Source organism: Macaca mulatta, chromosome 8 (genome assembly GCF_049350105.2).
Source record: "Macaca mulatta isolate MMU2019108-1 chromosome 8, T2T-MMU8v2.0, whole genome shotgun sequence".
In the NCBI taxonomy this organism is placed as follows: Eukaryota; Metazoa; Chordata; class Mammalia; order Primates; family Cercopithecidae; genus Macaca; species Macaca mulatta.
Window position 1 is genome coordinate 20,477,569 of NC_133413.1, and position 20,816 is coordinate 20,498,384.

General features: G+C 43.6%; 1 protein-coding gene across 8 annotated transcripts in view; it reads right to left on the reverse strand.

Moving 5' to 3' along the window:
• The window catches only part of PSD3 (pleckstrin and Sec7 domain containing 3), a 696,970-nt gene that overhangs the window by 301,353 nt on the left and 374,801 nt on the right, over positions 1–20,816 (reverse strand). Inside the window, exon 1 of one of the 8 annotated variants that reach the window (XM_077943116.1) lies at positions 17,454–17,760. The exons of 5 other annotated variants lie outside the window; for them this stretch is intronic. The gene's annotated coding sequence lies outside the window, so the exon portion shown is untranslated. Of the gene's footprint in view, positions 1–2,905; positions 3,270–17,453; positions 17,761–20,816 lie in introns of those variants that run through there. 2 more of the 8 variants (XM_077943117.1, XM_077943119.1) reach the window with 2 other exon arrangements.

Consider the following 20,816-nt stretch of genomic DNA (forward strand, 5'->3'; position numbering starts at 1 on the left):
CAAAATCTGATGGCAAGGCTTTTAACTAGACATTCAGAAGGAGAGAAAGGGACTGGGCTAGGGGTCTACAAGGTAGGAGTAAGGAGCTATGGTCAGAAACTAGAAACTGAATCCCAGATAGCAGCGACAGAGACAGCACATATATTACCAAAAAGTGGATGGTGTATCACATGCAAAAACTCAGCATCCAGACACTATAGGATAGACAGCGAATGCGAGATGCTCTTGAACCAGCGATGACCCAGCTCTGGGTCACTCACTAGACCAGGCGCCAGCTCTCCACTGACACTTCACTGCTTTGTGGTAAACACATCTTCCTGACACAAGCCAATAGTATGACACCATGTATTTATAAACTACTCAAATGCTTCCAAGTAAACATCACTTAAAACAGGTAAAATAAACATTCATATGCATACGCCAAGCTCAAGAGGAGGAGGAACAAGTTCAATAAAAATCAGAGTGCGCTCTAAAAGAAACTCATCATGCTTCTGCTCTCTGTTCTAATAGTGTAATCCTCATAGGTAACTGGGATTAAGTGGAGGTTTTAGGTCAAATCATTTAGTTCTTGATGGTTTTTTTTGTGTTTTTTTTTGTTTTTTTTGAGACAGAGTCTCGCTCTGCCGCCCAGGCTGGAGTGCAGTGGCCCGGATCTTAGCTCAATGCAACCTCTGCCTCCTGGGTTCACGCCATTCTCCTGCCTCAGCCTCCGGAGTAGCTGGGACTACAGGCGCCCGCCGCGTCGCCCGGCTAGTTTTTTGTATTTTTTAGTAGAGACGGGGTTTCACCGTGTTAGCCAGGATAGTCTCGATCTCCTGACCTCGTGATCCACCCGTCTCAGCCTCCCAAAGTGCTGGGATTACAGGCGTGAGCCACCGCGCCCGGCCTAGTTCTTGATGTTTTAATACTAACTGGCAAAAGATGATAAATGTAGATAGTAATTGAAATGAGACTAAACTCTAAAAGTACTCTAGGCCAGGTATGGTGGCTCCATCTGCCATCTCAGCACTATGGGAGGCTGAAACAGGAGAATCACTTGAGCCCAGGAGTTCTAAACCAGCCTGGGCAAGATGGCAAGACCCCATCCCTATATATTTACAATTTAAACGTGTCAAAAAAAAAATAAAAGCACTAGTCATCTCTGAGATGTTCAAGTAATTCTCCACTTGAATTAAGAACAAGGATGGCTATTCACTAACCTCAATCAGACCCATGATTTGTTTGATCTTGAAGATGCCATGTCGTCTATCAGGCAGATGGCCAGTAGGTAAGGGGAGAGTCACTCTGGGATGAAATGATAGAGGACTGTTTAAATACCTGTCATGTACAGACACAGCTCTCTAATTTCTCTACTAAAGAGCATAATTATGAAAGGTTTTAAGTTATCTCAATCAAATGAATCATATGGCTTAACTCGTTAAAAATTCGTGAAATTATATAATGCCATCTGACACAGCTCACACCTGTATTCACCTTCTAACCCTGAGAGGTGCTTTTAATTTCTAAAACAATATTCTGCCAATGACAGTAGCACTTTAGTTCTGATTTCATGTAGAGTCATGGCTTTATGATGTGATCAAGAAACATTAAGTACGAAAAATTACCTAAAGGTCAGTAACGCCTCACCACGCGTGGCAAGGGAACCAAATGGGTTTCCATGAAAGGAAATCATCCGACCCTCCTTTCTTTGTGTCTTCCGCTTTACAGAAGCATTTCTGTGCTTCATAAATCTAAAGATTACTCAGTAAATGTATCCTATCCTCTTTAAAAATAAATAAATGAAGTTGGGACAACTAAGTATGTGCAAACCAAAGTTCTGTTTTTAAAAATAATGTTCAGGCCAGGCGCGGTGGCTCACGCCTGTAATCCCAACACTTTAGGAGGCCGAAGCAGGCGGATCACGAGGTCAGGAGATCAAGACCATCCTGGATCACACGGTGAAACCCCATCTCTACTAAAAATACAAAAAAATTAGTCGGGCGTGGTGGCGGGCGCCTGTAGTCCCAGCTACCTCGGGAGGCTGAGGCAGGAGAATGGTGTGAACCTGGGAAGCGGAGCTTGCAGTGAGCCGAGATCGCGCCACTGCACTCCAGCCTGGGCCATAGAGCGAGACCCGTCTTAAATAATAATAATAATAATAATGTTCAAGAAAAAAGTAAGACTTCAGGGGCTGACAAGCCAGTTAGCTGCATTTCAAAAGGTTTTGTCACTGGGTCTTGTTTCTCAATCATCTTAATCATTCTCTGAATATTAAACAGATGAAAAGCCTGAGGAAAAGGCTTATCATACAAATGGAATGACAGACAACTGAAAACCAACTTTAAAATAAACAGAAGGGAGAGGCCTTTAAAAAAGGAACTAAAGCTCCAAACACCACTTCCTGCCCCCGGCTCTCTCCCAAACAGCCAGGCTGCGGCAGCTCATCTTACCCAGAAGAGCTGCAAAAGCTTCCCAGGACCTAAGTTGAGCACAGACACACCATTTACAAGCCTAAGTGTGGTGAGTTCATCAGTTTCTGGCATTACCAACACACAGCATGGACAGCAGAGACGTTTCAAGTCCAAATTTTCTCCGTTGAACTTTTAGACGCAAACTTAGCTGAATGTTTCTATGTTTTTATAGGAAAATATTTTCTTAAGCATGAAACAGGATAAACACCAAAAACACGAGGGCCAAGTTTGCCTTGTAAAAGATCTATTGTCAAAAGGTAAATTGCCCTGGCATCTCTTGCGACATCAGAACACCTCCCATTTGCTTTTCCTCCCACAGCTCCTCAGCTCTTTAAAGGTGGAGTCTGTTTGCTGCAGCCAAGCTAAGGGGAATGATGGTTCCGGGCAGCCGCAGAGGCGGCCTACCTTAAGGAGGAACACTTCTGCAGAAGTAAGCAGGAACCAGGTTTACTCACCCCGCGAAAAACACGTTTCCTCAGAAGGTTTCGCAGTTCCAGTAGTTCTAGAACACACCACTCACCATCAGCATCACCAGTGTAAGTCAACTCAACGCGGAACTCAAGTAAAATCAGAGTTATCCTCCAAGTATCTTACTCATCACGCAAAGCGAGACTTGGGCTTGGCTGTAACTCTCCCATGACACAGGGATGACACAAATGAGCTCCACACTGTCTTCCCTGCCTCCCACACAGTCGATGGCACTGGACTGACAAATGTGGTAGTTACTTAGCAATACTTTGTGGTTATCTCACCCACATCATTCACAGAGACAGACAGTGCCACCCTTCCATAAAAACGCCTCTCCTCCCACACACTGTTGAATCCTACATAGTAACTTACGTTATTACATGGAGGAACCAAATACTGGCTTGTGCTTAGTAGAAAGCAGTCATTCCACAGACGTTTAAGAATCCAACAGCTGATAGTGTTGTTCTCTAGGTCTTGAGCAAAATCACTCCACAGTAAATCAAAGCAACGTGACTGCCAAGTGAGTAAGCCACAACTGCTTAGTGAGAACTACCACCCACCTGAAAATGTCCCCCCCACATCATTCTAAGCAGCTAAGCCTCAAGCCCTAAATCACTCTGAGTAATAGGTGGGGAGGTTGTGGGGGGGTGCCTTAAACCAAAATGTCTCAAACACTTGTGATGACCATGTTAGCCTCCCAAAGATGACCTGAGGGGGCTGGTAGGGTTGGTACAGACATTCTACTACCCTTAAATGAATCCTAGTTGGTCTACTCAGGCTGAGAAAAACATTTCAGTGGGATCCATCAAGAGCTTTCATTTGTCTCCACTGCCATTCAAAGCATTCAGACAAAAATGATAGTCAGTGTTTACTAAGCCCTGGCCATGTTGCAGGTTGGTCTGAGACGTTTACAGGCATTAACACATTTAATCTTCACAATCCTGCGAAGTAGGTATTATTAGTAGGTCCACCTGGCAGATGAGGAAAACAAGGCACATGTGCTAGGTTTCCCATAACATGGTAGTCCAGCGGCAGAGCTGGGATGTTTATCCGGGCAGTCTGACTTTCAGAGACCACGCCCTGAACTACAGCTTATCCTGCCTCTCTGGGAGAGGTCTGTGAGGTCAGTGTGGGATAGCAGATTCGCAGACAGCGGTCAGACTGGAGAGGCACATGATGATAATATTCTGGAATATAGAATATATAAAGAGAATTCTAGTTCCAATTTCACTATTAATGGTGTGACATTGGGCAAGTTGCCACAATTCCTTGAGATCAGTACATTCATCTGTGTGTGTGTGTGTGTGTGTGTGTGTGTCTCTCTCTCTCGATAGATGAATGTACCTTGCACCTCTAAAATTCTACTACAGTCTACTATACCTGGTAAGGTTATTAGAATACTATGCTCCATTTTAAAAGTACTAAAACAAGAACCTAAGTAGAGGATAGAAAGCAGAAGAAAGTCCCGTGATTTCTGTTGGGTAAAAATCAAGTTTACAACCCAAACCACCTGCTAAGCCTGTGACCCGCATTGACAACTCAGGCCTAAGACAGCTAGGTAGCATCCACACTAATTGGATGGCTTAGCAGACTGCTGTGTTCATTGTGGCTGGCTAGTGTGTATGCCAATATTCATGCATGCTCAGGCACTGCGTGGAAAAGAAGTCTGCTGTATCTTCTTAGAGAGGGCAGCCCACTAAAAAACGACAACCTGGGAGTGCTGGGGAGGCCCAGAGTGGGGCTCAGCAGCTCCTCACTCAGGCTCTGACAAGCCTGGCAGCTGTACTTTCAAACAGCTGGTACAACTGGAAGTTCTTAGTAATACTTTAAGAGTGTCTGCTATTTAAACACACACACACTGAATTTTAACACTCACTAGCATGGAGAGAGCAGACAGGGCTCTCTAGGTCCCATGTAGAAGAGCAGGCATTGTCTGAAGTGGGTAAGAGGCAGGACGCTGGTGAATGTGTGGGCTTTTCCAGGCTGTGCCCAGCTAGTATCAACCACTCATGCCTAGGCGACTCCACTATAATGAAGATAGCCAAAATTCTTTGAGTTTTCAGGAGACCCTCATCTGGGGCTAACATGAATGAACTATCTTCAGGAAGCCTCAGAAAGACAGGCAGAGAAATATTCTTCTACACCATTCCACCTGGGGCAGAAGCCCTGAACACATGAGGATGACAAAATCAATCTCAACACGTTAGCTAGTAAAGACGCCCTAACTCCTTCAATCAAGTCTTTAAAAAAAAAAAATTAGACCTTTAATATAAAACCTACTCTATTTCTAAACGGAATACTTCAGACCAGTGAAGAGGTAGGGAAGGAAGAGCTACCAGAAGCCTTGCCCACATGTCACAGGAGCAGAAAGGCAGTGGACGGCCCTGTTCTGCTCTTTCCAAGGCCAAAAACTCAGACCTCACCATCTTCCGACGTTAACCAGGATTTCCAAAGTCTTGGAATACTGAGAAGCAAAAAGTACCTGAAGCCTAATGCTGGGTCCATAATGAGCCTCCAGTCTGCTGACTAAGGATTACACCAACTAGCATTTGGCCCATAGCCAGAGCAGCTTAGACCAAAGCCACAGCTACTCTATGTGGCATCACTACGTGAATTCCCATAAACCCAAGGCAGCTGAACACTGCACAGTTCCAAAGTCTACATGCCTTTTTATAACCCTTTTGTATTGTAGAGACTACTTAGTAAGACATAAAAAATGCTCTCATAAAGGGTTTACATGGGAAAAACATTTTTGGTTCTCTTTGAGAGCAACCTGGATGATTTAAGATAAATAGCTCTCACAAAATTGTATGGCTTTGGCCGGGAGCGGTGGCTCACACCTGTAATCCCAGCACTTTGGGAGGCCGAGGCAGGCAGATCACGATGTCAGGAGATCAAGACCATCCTGGCTAACACAGTGAAACCCCATCTCTACTAAAACTACAAAAAATTAGCCAGGTGTGATGGCGGCGCCTGTAGTCCCAGCTACTCGGGAGGCTGAAGCAGGAGAATGGCATCAACTCAGGATGCAAAGCTTGTAGTGAGCCGAGACGGCACCACTGCACTCCACACTGGGCAACAGAGTGAGACTCCATCTCGGAAAAAAAAAAAAAGTTATATGACTTTACTAGTATACGGACTATTAATATTCAGTGAAGAAGAGCTCCTCAGCAAAGGTTTTAGATAAACATCTAATCAGGGATGAATGCACTGATTAAACAGAGCCTCACGCAACATTAAGGTACAGAAGAAGCCTTTCTCAGAAGTTCCCTCTTGCCGGAACACATAGAACCAGGGATGGACTTTCCTTGAGCAAAAACCCATGTATTTTCGTATTATTTTAACTTTCATAAAGAGAAATTCAGTTTCCGTGTTACTTTTTCCACAGTCAATGCACCACTCTAAAAGGCTGTCTTTGCTATAGCTGTTAATAAAAAAACAAAACCATCAGTAGGATGAGAGGAGCCCAGTAGCAAAAGTTATTGCTCTAGGTAGACAAGTTCCAGCATGAGGAATCAGAATCACCATACCTACAAATCTGAGCAATATTCAAAGAATATTTTAATTTCTCCATTTCCTTCCCTTTCCCTTCACATAATGAAGTAATCTAACAGGTATTAGGAAACCCTCCTCCAGGGAAAGATACATCAGAGCACTCTGTATTCTGGGTTTATAACACGCTTTCCTCTTCTAATAACAGCTTTGAGATACAATTTCAGTCCTCACCTAACACACCTGACCCAAGGGCATCAAAAAACAGTACAAAGAACAGAGAAGTAGAAAAGTAATGAGTGGGCCATACTGTTATCTGTTGCTAATCTGGGCTTTGTGATTAAGGGAAATAATATAAAAAGCATGGTAAAATAGAGGTATATTCAAGTACTGATGATGGTGGGGGTCGTGGTGATGATTCACAGCTGACATTTATTGTGCACTTACTGGTTCCAGGCACCATGTTAAGGACTTCATAAGCATTTTATCAATTGATCCTGACAATATCTCTAGGAAGCAGGTATTACTATAAACACTTTATAAGACAGACTTTTTTTTTTTTTTTTTTTTTTTTTTTTTTTACCCAAGGCAATATTGTCAGGAAATGGGCTAGCTGGGCTATGTAGACAAATATCCTCATTTAAAAAAACAAGGTTAACCCTACACAAGGTTCTGCCCACTAGGTTTTGAGTTCTGGTCCTGTAAGACAGATGCCCAGCAGCTAGCTCTATGGGGTTCCAAATTTTAGCGTAATTATGGAAAGACTCCCATCAATATCCTTTAACTCATAAATTACCTATAATTATCTAAGAGCTGTATCTCCCCAGGATTAAAAACTAGAGCAGTTCTGATCACTAGTCTTCAAATATGAAGGTACCATGGAAAGAAAGAAAAAGTTTGCCTTCTCCCTGGGGTCCTCTGAGAATTCTAAAGAGAGTGAATTTTTTTTTTTTTTTTTTTTTTTTGACAGAGTCTCACTCTGTGGACCAGGCTGGAGTGCAGTGGCACAATCTCGGCTCACTGCATCCTCCGCCTCCCGGGTTCACGCCTTCCTGCCTCAGCCTCCCAAGTAGCTGGGACTACAGGGGCCTGCCACCATGCCCGGCTAGTTTTTTATATTTTTAGTCGAGTCGGGGTTTCACTGTGTTAGCCAGGATGGTCTCGATCTCATGACCTCGTGATCCACCTGCCTCGGCCTCCCAGAGTGCTGAGATTACAGGCTTGAGCCACCACACCCGGCCTTGGAGAGTGAAATTTTTTTTACAAATTCATCTTTTCCCTGTTGTATTTCATTAATATATAAATAATATGAGAGAGACACTTATACCTTCCATCAGAAACTCAAAAACTCTATTAAAGATTCCTAGGAGATCTAACACCTTTTCTCTTCTTAGTTCAAGGTCTTACATGGAAACAACTTTATCTTGACTAAACACGATCCCCCTCCTATCTACTATATTTATAGCTCTTATCGTTCTGTACCCTTGAGCGCAAACCACATTAAGATTGAATCACTTCTACTGAAAACACATTGATGCTAAAAAGGAAAAAAAAAAAATCAGAACATATTCAATTTGTTTTCAATTCCTACCCCTACTCCACATTAAATAGGATGGACTGCTTTCTTAGGGAAAAATAAGATTATTAGAAAAGTTAGTTAGAAGCACAAAAACCAATGTATAAAGGAGATTGTTCACTTAGCAGGGCTCCTCTGCTATAGAAGATTTTAACCAAGAGAAGAATAGTACAGTCAAATTCCAGAATAAGCTAGTCTGCACAGCATTTACTTTGGGTATAAAGAAAATGACATCACTACAGCATTGGGATCTGAAACAACTGTTTCATACAAAGCTGGTTACAATGATCAGTTCATTCCAAATTGGTGGGAAAGGCTTTGCACTAACTCCGGGAATGTACAGCCATGGATGGCTCAAAGCACGTCACAGGAGTTCACACTGGCCTAGATTTTCTAAAATCTTGTTATGTAAAGAGGGTAAAATTTTAACTTGAGGGTAAGTATATCCTAAAGGCAAAACATGAGGTAAAAATATGGTATCTTGTCTATGAGAATATTGCTTTGGAAGTAAAAAGTGTATTTCATTATTACCATTCTGATTTGAGATTCTGTTACTCCTAGAAGCTGGCAGCATAAATTATAGGTAATTTATGAGTTAAAGGGTATTGATCATAGCTATGATTTTGAAGAGGCGGCGAGAGGAACGGCTGTCATCTCAGCAGTGAGCCAAAGAAACCCCGCATTTCCTGGAGTGGACGGCATCCCCTGGGCCTTTGGCAGCTGCATTGTCCCACTCACATGGTCCTGTCTGCATTCTCAGACTTAGTGACATAAGCAGGGTGGCAACTCCCTCATCAGTCCATCAGTCGTCACTTCCAGGTGCACAGCGGGGCATTCGGAAGACAGATGCGTCCACACTGAGAGTGCTCTGGGGCCACCCCCACCGAAACCTTGTCAGCAGTGTCAGCCACACCCATGAGGGCTGCTGCAGCTCCTTCACTCCCTCTTCTCCCTCCCTGCTGCCCACAGCAGGAGTTTCACAGGCCCACCACAGCATCAGTTAGAAACAGCAGAAGAGGGTGGGTGTGGTGGCTCACACCTGTAATCCCAGCACTTTGGGAGGACTAAGCAGGAGGATCATTCGAGGCCAGTCATTGGAGATCAGCCAGAGCAACATAGCAAGACGCCACCTCTACAAAAAAAACTTCAAATAAATGGCAGAAGAAGGGAACTCAAACTAGTCACTGAGTCTCAGGGTTTAATGGGAAAGAATACTGAAGTTACTGTTTGGAAGAAAATAAACACATCTAAACGAAATCCTTTATCTCTCTTAACCAGGAGCACGAATAATTAAATGCATTTGTAATAATCTCCACTCGATACTGTTCACTTAAGTCAACGGTAAGAGCCTAGCGAAAGCATTCCATTCTCTGGGAGTAACTAGAGCGGTATTCTTTGCGGAGATGGGATGTATTTTAAACGCTTATCAATTTGACTGCACAGTTACCCTGTGGAAGCGAAAGAAAAGAGACAGAAGAAAGATTTTCGGATTCCCTCATGATCAAAAAACATTCTCAATAAGCCTTTTAACGCATGTGTTTGACCATATTGGTAGCAATACAAATGTTTTGATTGGGATATCGTTACCAGGAAGGCAAAGGTAATATTTCTCTAGAGAAACAGTGATGCTCCCTGCTAAACCAAACTCCAGGGCTCAAGGGCACAAGCAGCCCCTTCAACCTGAATGCCAACATTTAATAGAGGCTGTGGGGCTATGAATGTCTTTGAGGCTTTTGAAGAAAAATCAAATGAACAAAAACGTAGGGGGCAGAAACTATCGGTACAAGTTTCTCCCGTGCCCTGGAGGGAGACATGTTCCTTGTGAAGGTACAGGGAGTTTGAAGGTTCTACTGCGACTCCTGGGGAAACTCACACTGGGAAGTCATGAACGTCTCTGGGAGGCTGTGTTCCAAGCAGAGAGGGACACAGACTGCTGACAAACGATCAAAAAATGCCAACACATCAGTACACTGACCAAAGGAACAATCGATTTTCAAACATTTAGTGGTAACCTGGACTTAGTGCTGTGCAAAAATTAAAAGACAGCCTCTGCCTACAGAGAAGCTGCAGGACACACAGGACGCATCAGCGAAACCGACTGGTCTCAACTCCCTTTCCCCTCACTTCCCACATCTCCAGGGGTCTTGCTCATGAAGAGGGAAATTACAGGATGATGGCAGGTTGGTGCTGGAAAAAACCCTCAATTGTTTGGTTTGGCCCAACCACCTCATTTTGAAGATGAGGCCAGCTCAGAGATGGGTGGGTGACACAGCCAAAGACAGAGCTAATGTGAAGTCCCAGGAAAACCCCAGGTCCCACACTGCCAATCCCAAGCTCCCTTAACTCTAAAGGGAAAAAAAGTTCTCCTCCATTTGAGCCTACACTATCCATGCCCTGGATGAGCAAGAGTCAAGAAACTCCCGATTTGGCCTGGACACTGCCTTTCATCTCCTGCATGCTGGTTTCACTTCGGCTGCTGAGGTGCACGCACACTTCTGCTTTCATGCGAGAAACCACGCCCTTCGGAAAAGGGAGGGAGAAGATGCACCATCAGCCAGTCACTTGAGCCAAGGAAAAGAGACTGGAATATCATCTCCTACTGTCCTGGTGCTTCCCTTCCTGGAAAAGGTGCAGTTGTGGTTTCAAAGTAAGTATCTCCAGTCAGTCAGCTCAGACTAAGATAACCAGTGGATGTTACTTCCATGAAAGAACAAGGCAAACGTCAAGCCGCGGAGGCAGCCCAAGAAGACTGCAAACCAGCCGGAAGCGCTCTCTCCCTCCTTCCCCTTGCTCCGTCTTAATCACTGGGCAAGCTATGCGCACTGTTGCTACTTTTTTGGTATACTCTACCTGCAAGACCCTAATTGATCACAAAGAACTAATCTAAGGAGCCAGAATTCGTATGATTTCATACAGTCAAGTAATGAGTTTTTGGAGGTGGTATACACCATGTGAATTATTTAATCAAATTCAATTTTTCAGGTAAGTAAATGAAAGCTTCAGAGAGAGATGAAGAACTTAGGTATAAACAGAGCAGGGCCAGAGCCAAAGTCTCCTGACTGCCAGCACAATGTTCTTCTGGTGACCCTCTGTGCAACCCACAGACACAAGGCTACTACGGACATCAACCCTGGGATCAGAATCACGCTATCCTTGGGTGTGCAATGGCCACAGCAACCTAACAACTTAAAGTCCTCCTCCATGAATGACTAGTGAGACTCAGCAAGATAGAATGTGGGCTGCAGAAACAATAGGGGAGACATGAGCCTGGTTAAAGATTCAGGGAAGAAAAAGAACCATGATAACCCAAAGAATGTTGAAGATAAAGCAGACTGTAAAAGCAGGGAAGAGAAAGAAAAGAGGGGAAGGAACATGTGCCAGCAACAAAGCAGGCGAAAAGAACAGCATCAGACCACAGAAAAGCTAGCTACCGGTCACATGATACACAAGCTTTCGAGAGTCAAAAAAAAAAAAAAAAAAAAAAAATTCCTAAATCCTGTTACTTCCTTTACAATGAAGTAACTTTCTCTAAAAGAAGGCATTCGGTGTTTAACCACGTTGGTGTACAGTTACATCAGACAGTCTTCAGATGTGTTTTCATAAAAGTGAATGCAACACAAGATAAACACAACTTCTACCCTAGCCAACGAAATGTGGATTTTGATACTTAATACATACAGGGTAGGGCAACCCCACCCTTGGCCGGCAACCGAGCATCTGCAGATGAATCTCTCAGCCTCTTGCCAGAGCTGGTCCCCTGGTTGCATGGCCCTGAGACCTCCCAAGAAGAACTGGGTGCCACAGGAAGAGATACTGCTGACTCAGGAGATGGCCACCTCCCATGGAGAGGCAGCCAAGTCAGGCATGCAACTGAGAAGCAGCATGTAGCAGTGGTGATTAAGTTTTAAACACTTAATAGACTGCGGCTCAGATTTAAGTGCTGTATGTTCTCTCTCTGTAGGGATGCTTCTAGAAATAGTCTTGAATGTGTAGTGGTGGGTACCTGTTTTTGTTCAACCTAAATTTCCCAATAAGATCGTTTTACTAAAAATGTTTTTCTCCTTTAAAGAAAGGAATTACTATGAAAAAACTGGGTTGTAAAATCCATGTTGCTCACTCACAGAGGAGTCCCAGAATGACCAGTAAACTCACCTGACGTTGGGGAGGAATGGAGAGACGGTGGGGATTATGGCCTAGGTTGTTTATTGTCACATAAAAATGTAGCAACTGCCATTCTTTGGCTATATTTCAAGTGGATACTTCTTAGTTCCCTCATGTTTAAGCTTTTAAGAAATGCTCAGCTATGCAATTTCCACGAAGTCAATCAAGGATGAATTCAAAGCCGTAATGCAAGATGAGACGTATTTGCTCTCAAGATGTCAGAAAATGCAAGGCCAAAATCACCTTACATCACCCTTAGGTTTATCTTCTACACCTGTTGGCCATATCCCACCTGCAGTCCCAAAGCAACAATTACACAACTGGCATCTACATAGGTATTCATCTACTTGTTAGTAAATTATGCAAGGTAAAGGGATTTAGTCAAAAGTGGCAAATCCTAAATCAACAGAATTTTCACTTACATCCCAAGTGAAAGGGAGTAAAACAGAGAATCCCAATCACAGACAATTACTCATTCATTGATCTTCCCACACCATCTATCATTTCTACACGAAGAAACTCCGGCTCACTTCTTGGTGCCTGTCTAACCCTCCTGATTATTACAGTACTACTTTTGGTCATGCGCTACGCATCAGACACCTCAACTGCCTTCTCTTCAGTGGCTTGTATCAGCCGAGATGTAAACTACGGTTGAATGGTCCGCTATTTTCATGCTAATGCTGCTTCCATATTTTTCATTTGCCTCTTCTTACACGTTGGCCGAGGTTTATACTATGGATCATTTACATTTCTAGAAACCGGAAATATCAGCATTGTCCTCCTACTCACAACTATGGCAACAGCATTCATAGGCTATGTGCTCACATGAGGCCAGGTATCATTCGGAGGCGCTACACTAATTACAAATCTACTATCGGCCATGCCATCTATTTGAACTGACCCTATGCAATGAATCTCTGAAGTGGACTCTTTCCTCTTACTGACCTTGTCTTTTGAAACTATGATTCCCCTTATGTCTAAGGTAAACTTTTCTCCTTATATCTAAGGTAAACCGTTTCATCCAGAAGGACATCTTCTATGGGTCTCCAACACTTGGCCGAGCCATTGAGTTCCCCAAGGAACATGCTAGATGCTTAAGTTCTAGCAGCCAGTGACTGTCTCCCACTACTAGGGCTATTAATAAGCCTTCTGGTTAGTCAGCTGCACAGACAGATTTAACTCTTCTTGTTTATCTTTTCAGCAGCAAAACACTCAAGAAATACAAATGTTATCCTATTATTGTCATCTAGGAATTCGGTCTTGCCATGGGAAAGCCAGACTAAAATGTCCACACAGGATAGATGTACTCCTCTGTTCAACAAGAGATAGATAATAAAGAGTTTGAGGAAACCAGGATGGAAGAAAACCATTGAAAACCAGAACCACAGCAATGCAAACATCTCCCACATAGCCTGGCAAAGGCCCCTCCCCTGTCCCAAAGGCATTATTGCCTCGTGCTGAAAGAATTATTCATTTTCCATGTCTTCTCATGGTGGCATCTCTATTTCAGCCACCAGCTGTCATGACATCCTTTTTCCCTGGCTCCCTTCAGATACTCGCAGCTCCTATAACAATGGATCTGAGACCCAGAAGCCCTGACCGAAGACGGTCAGCTTTGGATGATTACAAAACAAAGTGAGGTCAAGGTCAGCAGATTATAGGCAAGACAATTCGATACTTATCCTTCATACCCTGTCACCCTTAAGAGATTTTCATTTATTTAGTTCTCAGAAGTCAACATGGCATCTCAGCTTGACGTTCAGCTTCATTACTCACTTGCCCTATCTTTTCTAAGACAATTGTCCTAAGTTATTTAAAAGGAGGCAAAAATTGCCCGGTAAGACGATGAATGCAGCAAGGTAGAGGAGAAGTACAAAAGAAAGATAGTCATTATCTCTCCTCCCCATGCACAAAAGGTCTCGTAGCCCAATCCCTTCTGTAGATGGGCAAACTGAGGGGTCATGAGAGGACGCGACTCTTCCCAAGTCTCACCATCAATAGCAGAGTTGGACCAACCGAGGTTCCCCGGCTGAAAAGCAGGGCCTCAATAAAGGACCAGCTGAATCAACAAAAGGGAGTGGCTTCCTTAAGAACATGCTGGGCACAGACACTATTGCCTCCCTCCCTTCTGCATACAGGTTCTTATGCATACCAGGAGCATCCAAGAACAGAGGGGACACAAGATCTCCACAGAAGTGAGACAAAGTGCAAAGACACCAGAACACCAGACAGCTACAACTGTTCTTGGCCTCCGACGCATCAACAATTCACTCTACCTCGACAGGTAAGAGGAATAAACCGCTGTCCTTTGAATAACCAGTAAGAGAAACAAACCACAAAATCCACAGAGCACTCTGCAGTCCGTCTAGCACTTTCCCATCGTTATTTTATTTCATCCTCTCAGTAGTCCCACCTTGCAAGTAAAGAAACTGAGGACCAAAGAAGTCTTACCCAAAGTCACAGCTGGTAAACAATAAGGCAGGAAGTTGAGCCTACATCTTCCAACTCCATATTCAGCACCTTCTATTCTATCTCCACCCAATGGTATTCATGACAAAAAGCCAAATATAACAGTAGACCAAAGGGCCGACGGAACCACAGCCCCAGCCAGCTAAACAATGACTAAAATCCCAGCTGGAACCCAACGCAGGCTCTGCCTCCCCAGGACTTCAGGACAGGATTCCACAGCGGGTTCAGACCAGCCCTCGGCTGAGAGGCAAGCTCTTCGAGCTCCTACAGGAACTGTAGGTTCATCACACGCCCCGCAACAGCATGGCTGGAGCTAGACCTGTCAAGCACATTCAGCTCTTGGTGACACAACCCAGCTGTGCAGGCGGTTCCCATCAAGGGAGCTCCAGACGTTCTGGACACTGTGCCACGGAATTGCAGGGAGGGACCGAGCTGCACAGGGAGCTGGCAAGCCCGACAGAACTTTCCCTACCACATCTGTACTTCTGCACCAATAAGGCACTTTCAAATCAGATCCCAAAGAGCTACGCAGATGCTGCCTCGCAAGGATAGACTAGAAACTGACAGTGGAGATTCCTTCTGGGGAGTGGGGCCGAAGCAACTTCCAATTGAACTTTTACCATCGGCATCATATTCCTTTCATAATATTTTTGAAAACTAGATCAAAATTCAGTGTAAAAGTCATAAGGATGATAGCTTACACTGGAAAGTGGTGAAGGCAAAAAAGAAACGGACACCAGATGATGTAAACTAATCACACAAGAAAACTGTTTTCAACAAGAGCTTTAGAAACACTGAATTAAATGTAAGAACTTTATAAAGTAGAACAAAGATTCCTATTTGCAAATTTTACAAAAATTTCCCTGGGCTGTAACAGAAGAAACTGAGCCATTTTTCAGGCAGGAAAAAAAAAAAAGTTTTTAGTACTTATTCTGTTAGGCATTTTCACATATTTTATCTCATTTAATCTCAATAACCATGGAATAAAAATAATATCCACAAGTGACAGACCAGGAAACTCAGACCAGGCACTCAGAGAAGCTAAGCAGCCTTCACACAGCTGCGGAGCTACCAACTCTAAAGTGTAAAGACAGAAAGGGACAATCTTGGAATACAGGCACGTCCTTAAAAAGCTGCCACCACTGCTGGGCAAAGGCAACCTGCACCTACGGAAGAACCCAGACACGATGGCCAGGTCCTGACAGCCCTTTCTCCAGTGGGTCACATGCTGCCTATGGGGTACATGTGTACACAATGCAGCTCCCCACGTTTGTGATGAAACTGACACGCCCTCCCCACTACAGATGTTTTCACAAAGTGCTGATGGACTTGCACTGATCCACCCATTTTCCTCTCCCAGCCCCCAGTGCCACTGAAGCCTGCATTTGAGAGAGGCCCGGCTGAGATGAGAACAGAGGTGCTACTCTGGAACCTGGCCACAAGGAAGCCTGATGTGTTTACAGTATGAGTTTGCACACAGCTTCAAATTCATCACTATCGTGCTCTAACATCTAAGTCCTCACGTGCCTGACATAAGCACAATGTAAACATCCCAATAGCCAATGATCATTAACATTGACTGAACTCTTTTAGAGCAGAAACAACTATGGTAATTGCTTCCCAAGCACTCCACACTAGTTAATCCTCACAGCCACCACCCCTCATGTTAGATACTATTATCATTCCTATTTCATTTATGAGGAAGCTGAACTACAGGAGTGGTTAAGTAACTTGCTAGAGGCCAAACTGTAAGGAGTAAAACTTAAGCCTATGGGCCTATGACTCCTAAATCAGACTCACAGCCACCCTGCTTAGGCCTCTCATAAAATATGTTTAATGGCCTTTTTTCCCTCAAGTATTCTGTCATTTCTTATTAAAGTTATGAAACAAAATGTCCAAACAGAAGAGGCAAAACTGTTATACTGATGGGCTAGCCAGACAAACGGCATTATAAAATACTGGAAATAGGAACTTACAATCCGTAGTCAAGGCTAGAAAAGCCAATTTTAGCAATGCATACCCACAAATATGCCTGTTACAATCACTGACTACCTTGGAAGTTCAAGTCCTGGAGTTCTTGCTGGGTTTTGGATGGTCATGAATTACTCTTCAATTCCAGGCATCTTGAAAATGGACATAGTGTCAGTGGGCTAGGCTCACTTCCCCTTCTTTAGCATCCTTGACCTCACTTATCCCCTGCCTGTTCAACGTAACAACAGAAACTTTCCCACAAACAAATCCTGAGGCTGAAATTCCCTCAACTCCAAAGGGGGGAAAAAAACAAAAAAACTCCCTATGCCCTCTTCATTCGATAACTGGTTAGTCTTTGAAGTTTCAGGCATAACATTGAATTCTAAGATGAATCATCTTTCCATACTCACAGCACAGCTAACTTTCCCTTCAGAGCAGTGATACACCAAAATAAGAACGATAGCCTTCTGCAGTAGTCATTACGGACCTCACTACATGACCAAGCTCAAATTAGTGACATTCCACAGCCCGGATGAAGTTTCACAAAGGGTAGCTGGAGTCCACATGCAGTCTAGGTAGACCCAGCTATGTCTAAACACCTCAAAGAGCAGCACAACTCCATTAGGGAAAAATCTCATTTTGCCCAAACATTGTAGACACTGTAATAAACATACTCTTCATTTGTCATCCTTATTTAGAAATTAACATACGATCATGTTCCTAAGTCTTTCCCCTAGGATCACCTTATAATGCTTTTCATTTGAAATAATTTATTTTCAAATCTAAGGAAGTCTACACAATTACAATTATACATAATCCAGTACTGCCTAGGACCAGACAAAGGCAATAAACCAAATTCCAGTTACCTCCGTCAGCAAACAGTCTGCCCATAATTCTGTCACGCATTGAAGAGCATTCTCCCATTCCATCTGCTCAGCAAACTTTCATCTTCCGCACGGGCTCTTTTAATGTACTTCTAAAGCTGCTTCTGTTGCCAGTACAAACTGCTACACACTGACTCCACAGTGACATTCTCCCAGAATGCCACTGGATCCCTCAGGGGCTCAGGGATACGAACTTGAAAGAAGTTGAAGGAGGACGTCCCCCTCTTCCCAGCCTCCTCTCTCAACAGAGCTTCCCTCCAAGAGACCTGCTTCAAAAGTCCAGACCCAGTGAAGTCACTCATGACCTCACAAAACTCCAGTTTAACTCTTTAAGAGCCAGAGAGCAAGCTGACAGCAGGCAGAAAAGGCGACTGTCTACGCTTATTTGGAGTGGTTGCCTGTTTAAGGGAAAGGAGACATTCGTCCAGCATCGTTCAAAACAAAGTAACTTCGGCACTGATTTGGTTTAACAGCACTGAAGTTTTTGGAACAACTATTTTTTAGACTGCAGTTTCCTAAAGCACACACAGCCTGGTCCCAAAGAAATGACTGAAATAGACAACAAAATAGATTTAAGTCGTTTATATTATACACAATTCAGCTCTGTTAAATTCACACTTAATCTTATGTAACTTGTGTTTTTCTATTTTCATTTCTAGTTTTGGTTTTTCTGCTCGTGGATGTGAAAATATGTATTGTCCTGTTGTCCAAAGCCTGCTTCAGACACGTAAGTGGCCAGGCAACACTCACAGCTGTCAGACACAGGCAACAACTGCCACAGAAGCATCCGAGAAACCAGGGACAGCAGGAGCTGAGAGCCACTGGAAGCCGTGGTCGCCAGACCTAACCAATAGATGGCAGAGTGTGTGTCAGCCCCTAACAGGGAAAGACCAGCCTCACTTCAGTCCCTTTTCCACGCTTTTCCTTGAGCTCCTGCTATTTTTGTTGGGATATGGGGATTATCAGGACCTGGAGATTTAAAAGACTCAAAATTATTTTCTAAACAGAAGTTTAGGGTGTGGTCTAAACAATTCCCGGCCCCACCCTGACCTACTAAATTAGAATCTGCATTTTAACAAGAGGTCCAAGTGGTTTACGTTCACGTGGAAGTTTGCAAAGCACTGGTCTACAACAGTGGTCCATGGAGCAAACCTGGAATAGTAAAGCTACAGTGTTCTCAAATTTGATTGCACATTAGAATCAGACAGGGAGCTCCGTAAGCTTCTCATCTCTAGGCTTCACCGTCAGAGATTCTATATGTTAGAGTGGCACCTGGACATGGATAGCTTTAAAAACTTCCCAGGTGATTCTGATATACAGCCTAAGTTGTCAACCCCTTGCTACTCCCAGATGTGGGCCTCAGACTCACCGACATCACTTCTAAACAGAAGTGGATAAAAATTATACGCTCAAAGACCATGTAATATGCCCTTTCAAGAATGTTCTGGTTCACCAGAAAATGATTATACTTACCATGCAGTAATTTTATTCCTAAATATATACCCAGCCTAGAGAAGTTCTTCCACGTGTGCCCAAAAGGCCACGTGAAGGCTCTGCACATCGCCACGCTGTCTGACATAACAAGACAGTCAAAATGCCCATAAATAGAAAAATGAAAAAAAACAGGTTATAGTATGTTCACATAATGAATACTATAGAGCAATTAAACCGACTGAACTAGGGCCGAGTCAATAAGAATGAATTTCGAATATTGAGAAAAACGGACAATCTAGAAATACAGGTATGTCCTCAAAAAGCAGCCACCACTGCTGGGCAAAGGCAACCTGCACCCATTAAAGAACTGAGACACAATGGCCAGTTTCACAAAAGGAAACAAGAGAGCATGTGTATGGAGTTGAAAAGCGTGTGAAACAACACTGTGTCACGATTACAGATGCACATCTCTAAAGGAATGATAAACGTCAACAGCTCAATGAGGTTCACAGCTCATGGTTACTGCACTACCTAGGGAAGGAAACAGAGGAATGGGGCCTGGCGGCATAAAGAGGAGAGGAGTCTGCAATTCATCTGAAATGCTCTTATGTCCTAAGTGGGATGATGAGATGACAGGGGTTTATTATTGTGTACACTTTTTGGTATGCCTCAAATGTTACAGAAGCTTTAGAAAGCCAACTGCATCAAGGTTACAACCTCTTTGAGTGTAGCAACACCTGTTCAGTCTGGACGATTAACAGAACAGGAGGCAAAGAGGTTAACAATTCCCTTCACTCTCAAGTCCCCAAATCCAAGCAGCTGCTACTCCTTCTGCCATAGTTTAGCTCCTTCTATCTGACACGTCACCCTGCTCCATGCCACCCACAACCCTGTACACATAGCCAACTCATCCTTCACAGCCCACCTCAAAATGCAGCACCCCCACAAGGGCCTCCATGACATCCCATGATGCAAGTAGCCCCCACCTCGGAACCGTACAGCCTGGCTCTCTGCGCTCGGCACTAGAATAATTTCTGAAGTTATGGGATCTGCCTGTTTGAGAGACACCTTAATATCTACCATAGAGCAGCTGCTCATTAAGTTCTTCATTCAACGAAAACTGAGTGCCCAATATGTGCTTGCCACTATGCCAAGGGTTCTCCAAGTCCCAATACGTAGAACTTGAGAAGACCACGGCCTAACAGAAGTATAGGCCTGTAGCTAAGTATAATACTTTTAATACTATGTGCTGAATCCTCAAACAGTTGCTAAATGAATGTCAACTATGAATAATGAACTTTTAGGATTGTTTCACAATCGTAACTATTCAATACATCTTATTTTCTCTATACTAAAGACTTTATAATATTACTCTTGACAAGAAAATACCCCCTTGTTTGCGTTGAGGTGGGCTTCTAAATAGAGTAACTACAAAGACAATAAAAGAATCTATCATTAAACCTCCTCACAGTCAAGGAATTGAAGGCTCTTAGAATTATTATTACAGAAAAACAACATCTCAAGTCGATTCGATTTTACCACAGTCCCTTCATACTAGGCGACTTTGAAGAGGTTTTAAAGATGTTTCCAGCACTGTTATTACTGATAATAGCCAACATTTATTGAGTTCTCATGAAGTGCCAGTAAATGATTTAGAGAGAGAATTGACTAAAATTTGAACCAAACCACTCCGACTTAAGGACCCACACTCTTCACCACCAAACCATACTGTTTCCTAGGCAGGAAAATCAAGCAACCTCTGCTGGTGTCATTTGGATGGACTCCCTGTCACCACCACACCAAAAACAACAGAAGAAATCATTTCCAGGTTCACAGCCAGGAGCACTCACTCTTACAAACCTCCATCAGGGGAATCGTCCTCTCCAAAAGCAGAGTTACCTTTAACAGCCT